At 42.1% G+C, this 5303-nt stretch overlaps 1 pseudogene; it reads left to right on the forward strand.

Annotated features, from left to right (window-relative positions):
- The first annotated feature begins 446 nt into the window (after positions 1-446).
- On the forward strand, positions 447-1628 carry LOC119282739 (annotated as a pseudogene).
- Positions 1629-5303: the final 3675 nt, after the last annotated feature.

Genomic DNA, 5303 nt, shown 5'->3' on the forward strand with positions numbered 1-5303 from the left:
GATCACACTCCTGGCATTATGGCCACTTTGAGTAATATATTCAGGTAGAGGAACTCCTCACCCGGTGATTCTCAAAAAAAAAAAAATCCTCAAAGAAGAAAAAAAAGGAGCACTTGCTTTTGTGCGTCCAACAATATTTTGTTGTCACGTCCCGATCGATTCAGCTTAGCGCATACCAAATCGCATACAAAAAAAGAAAAAATAAAGGACCGCCTTCTTTTGGGGTGCGAAGGAATGGTTTCTAAATAATACGGTGTACGTAGTTATCCTTTGACGCGTGAGTTTAATGTATACAGCTCAGCGCATACCCAACCGTATCTCATTGCCTATCACGAGTTTTAATGTACGTAGCCCAGCGAAGAAGGGATTCCTCTCCGGACGCTTGCTATATAAACCCCCCGACCCCGAGACCACCCACAGCCACTCCTCGTCCTCCCACCGAGAAAGCGAGCAATGGCGGCGCCCAACCGGAGAGGTGGCAGCGGCCGGAAGAAGATCGTCATCCGCCGGATCGAGCAGGAGGATGCCCGGTTCGTCTGCTACTCCAAGCGCCGCCAGGGGTTCTTCAGCAAGGCCACGGATCTGGCGGTCCTGACCGGTGCCCAGGTGGCCGCCCTCGCCTTCTCTCCCCGCGGCAGGGCCTTCTCCTTCGGCCACCCCTCCGTCGACTCCGTCGTGGAACGCTTCCTGGCGGGGGAGGCTGCGGGGGCTGGCGCGAGGGAGGAGGCCGCTGCCGACGACCGCTTGCTGGCGGGGGAGGGCGCCGGGGAGGGCGCTGCCGGTGAAGACGAGAAGCTCGAGAAGCTGCACCAGGAGTTCGACGAGCTGCGCACGGAGCTGGCCGAGGTGAAGAAGCAGACCAAGCGCACGGACAAGGCCATGGCGAAAGAGCGCTCTGCGGGGGACCAGATAGCGGCTTGGTTCGACACCAAGGCGCGGGACATGGGAGACGAGGACATGGCGGCCTTCTTCGCCGCACTGATGCGGGTGAAGGACGCCGTCTCCGATCGCGCCAACCAGGTTCTCCTCGAGGCAATGCACGCCCACATGAGCCGCATGGCGGAGGTGGCTCCGCCGCTGCCGCCGCCCCAGATCTTCGGTGGCAGCACCTTCGAGTTCGGTAGCAGCAGCGGCACCGCCAACGACGGGATGGAGTTCCAGTTTCTGGCGCCTCCGCCACAGGAGCAGGGGTTCGAGGCCGGGATGGATATGCAGCAGATGGTGATGGCGCCGCCCCCTCCGTCTCACGTGGTCGCCGCCGGGATGGATGTGCAGGACATGCCTCCGCCGCCGGGGTTGGCCGCCGGGATGGATCTCGAGCAGATGCAGATGACGATGCCTAAGCCGCCGGGGTTCGACGCAGGGCTAGACAAGGAGATAGATCAATGGCTTGATGTGATGCTGCCGCGTCCGGAGTTCACTGCCGGGATGGAGACGGTGCAGGCGTGCAGCAGGGGCTCCATCAACCGAACGCCGGCTTCCCGTACTGAGATCCAAACCCAGTCAGAGCCCGAGTCCAGTGCATGCAGGCATGCATATAGACACTAGTTTCGTATGCCTAGTTTACATATGCATCTTCTACTTAAGTCTTCGCGTTAATTTTTTGTTTTGTTTGAAATGAAGTCGTTGCGTCAATCTTTGGTACATGCTCTGCATCTACCCTGGATCTGGACGAAATTAAATATTTCGTCAATATTTTTATTTGCTCATTTCCTTTCCTTATCATGCATTAATGGGTTGTAATCTGTATTGCACCGATATGAATGAAATACAAAGGTCGATCTGTGCTGGATACATCTATCTATTAATTACTGTGTATACTATTACTAAAATAAGGGACAAACGAGCCATCAGATGCATTCACATAATCTACAATTTTGACACGGTTTATCAGAATTTTTAATGGCTGAGATTTAACAGATTCAAAAATTACATATGACTATATTTGGTACAAACAAGTCACGTCAGAGGACGTACATCCATATGACATATGTATATCTTTACCTACTAATAAAGCGGCTATCGCTTCTGGTCGTCCGTCATTAAAATTACCCTCTAAGTTAGTAAAAATTACCCACCTATGCCACCCGTAAGTAGAAAAACGATTCGTTTTTTTCTTTCTTAACCCGCCACCGATAGAGCTTGGTTCATGTAAGGAAATGCCCTTACAAAACACAACCGAACAAACCAGCCTACTGGCCTAGGTGCTTCTCCATAATCCAGGAGACCTTGGTTCGAAACTTGGTCATCCCCATTTTTGCACCCTTTTTTTCGCGAATTTCAATTGCCGTAGTATAGAGCTACCTTGCCAAGTGTCGCTTAACAGTGTGTCTACACAGTACAATACGGCCAAAATATTCTCTTTTAACTTTTTTTTGCAGATTCAAGTATTTTTTAAAATATTCATATCTTTCAAACTCCAACTTTAAATTTAGCATGCTAAATATGAAAATCGCCCAGAAAATTTTGTACATTCTAAATATAATGTTATCTTCCATGTTAATTATTTTTAAAATTATTTTTATGTTGCACCCTTAATTAGTACTTTCATTTTTCTATTAAAGACATGGATGTTTCTTACTCCTTTTTTGTATATGTTGCTTATTACCAGATTTTCATCCATCATTTGGTTCGTCCATTTGCACATAAAATAAAAAATGTTCACAATTTTAAAAAATGTTTGCAAGTATAAAATGTTCATGAATTCAAAAAATATTCTTGATTTTGGAAAATGTTAAAAACTTTGAAAAAGTGTTCACAATTTTAAAAATGTTCATGATTTCAAATATGTGCACGAGTTTTAAAAAATGATCTTGATTTTAAAAATTGTTCATGGTTCCACGAAATTGAGAATGATAGTGTATCTCGATGATGCAACAAAGCGCGGCCATGGCCATTGAAGATTATGAAAAAAATCTCCCGTTGCAACGCACGGGCTTTTTTTGCTAGTGCAAACAAAATTATACATGCAAAAACCGGATGGGACATGTGGTTAGCAAATTCAAAATTCGTGTACAATACACGTGCAATTTTTTTTTTAAAAAAAATACCAAAGACGCCCAAACGTCCAAGAAAGCTACAATGCAGCATGCCTAAAAAATTATACAGGCCAGCGATACTTGCACGTATGGAAGTCAACTAGGAGTACAATATTTTGCCCGATAGTATGAGAAACAAAAAAGGCTGGTAACATACAAATAAATGGAGATATGTGAAATACAAATAAAAGTACGGGCCTTCAAAAAAAGATAGACTTAGGTGTCAGCATGCAATGATTACAAACTACGTACCGTTAAATGTTTATAAACAAAAACGCAAGAACTGTTGCATAAATCTAAATATCAAGAGGAATATATGTCACTAATTCTAAATAAAATATAATCAAAATCGACGTGCCTAAAAAATACATGATCTGTTGATTCTAATATAAAGGTTGAGATTAAAAGATTAAAAAAGGTATTCATGACTTTAATCAGTGAGCAATAGTCACACACAAAAAAGATTGCATACATAGGCATCGAGAAATTAGCCGTTTGGGTTTGCATCTATGAGGCACATATAGACAAGGAAAGGCCTACCGGTAAAAAAAGGAAATACTTTTGCATAGGCATATATGTTCTCCCTCGGTTGTTTTTTACTCGTTTATCATATTTGTCCGAAGCCAAATTTTGTAAAGCTTGAATATACTTATAGGAAAAATATCAAGATCTACAATACCAAATAAATATAATATGACAAATTTATTCCACAATGGATCTAATGATGTCAATTTTGTATTTATTTTTCTATGAAAGTTAGTCAATCATTGAAGAGTTTGACTTGAGACAAGCTCATATACGGAGTAAAAAGAAACGGAGGGAGTACATAATTTTGCATGAGGTGTATAGAAACTCCGCAAGGCTAACAGTAATAGGAAGGCAACATTACTCAAGGAACAAATGCTATAGAAAAAACATTCGCAAACGATGTAGCGAAACAGCCACAAAAATCAACAAAAATGTCAGAGGGACAGATGCAAAGATTGCCAACCAATCATAAACATAAAAAATCCAAGGAATTTGTCAATTTGTGACAATAATTATATATGCAGTTTTATCATGCCAGTCGAGAATATGAGTTTTTTTTTATCTTTTATAAAATACATCCTCGATAAATCTTTTATGATGTGGATAAATAACATCATTCACTCATATATATAAAGTTTGATATATTGATATTTTTAAAAAATCTGATTGTGTTTTATTAAGCTGCACATTCTGGCTACAATGTTTCTCTTGTAATTTCTGTTGCCAAATTATTGACTAATGCAGAAAAATTAAATAGGACAACATTCTCTAGACAAACTAGTGTCAGAAAAAACAATGACATTTGCACCACTAGATAATAACAAGTTATGACGAGTGTGAGTGAGAGAAAATTCACAAATCTCGGCAACACTCAATGATAGTTACATTGATTTACATTGGAAAGCGAGATAGTGAATTGGAGTATTATGAGAAGACATCGAGCATATGGATCAGGTATGATATGGTATTCATAGAAATACGGGTAAATGAAAAAAAATCAAGTATAAGAAATAAATATTTACATTTTCTCTCCTGTCGTCTATTGACCTCATATAATCGAATTAGCAATCCTCTCCTGTCCTGGTGCACACAAATGTTTTCTCTCACAAACTAGTTTTCTTTTCTGCTCTTGGGATGTACTACGTGGCCAAGGCCAACCTCCTAAGTATGCCAATGACCTCTTCAAATTAATCTCTACAAATCCTCGCACTACGTTCATCCATGAAACAAAATTTACCTTGTTAGAAGCTACAAAATTCATTTCTACCAGCTTGACAAGATATCACCGAGATGAGGGATATGGTGCAAGATCAACCATAGCATAGAGAAGAAATTGATAGTTCCATCCCTTGATTCGCCCTCGCATCACTCTCTGCAGGCCATTCAAGGGCGATTAGGCTTTTGTCATTGTGGCACGCTCACTAGTGCAGAACCGGGCAATAGCACCGGTTCGTAAGGCCCTTTAGTGCCGGTTCCATAACCGGCACTAAAGTGTGGGCACTAAAGCCCCCCCCCCCCTTTAGTACCAGTTCAGCACGAACCAGTGCTAAAGGGCAACCATGTGGCACGAGCCAGCTCCGGGGGCCTGGAGCCCTTTAGTACCGGTTGGTAAGACCAACCGGTACTATAAGGTTTGGTTTTTTTTAGTTTTATGATTTCTTTTTCATTTAATTTTGTGTTTCTATTTTAATTCTTTTTCGTTTGCTGGTATTTTACGATACTACACATTGTACACGT

This window comes from Triticum dicoccoides, chromosome 3B, assembly GCF_002162155.2.
Source record: "Triticum dicoccoides isolate Atlit2015 ecotype Zavitan chromosome 3B, WEW_v2.0, whole genome shotgun sequence".
Taxonomy (NCBI): Eukaryota; Viridiplantae; Streptophyta; class Magnoliopsida; order Poales; family Poaceae; genus Triticum; species Triticum dicoccoides.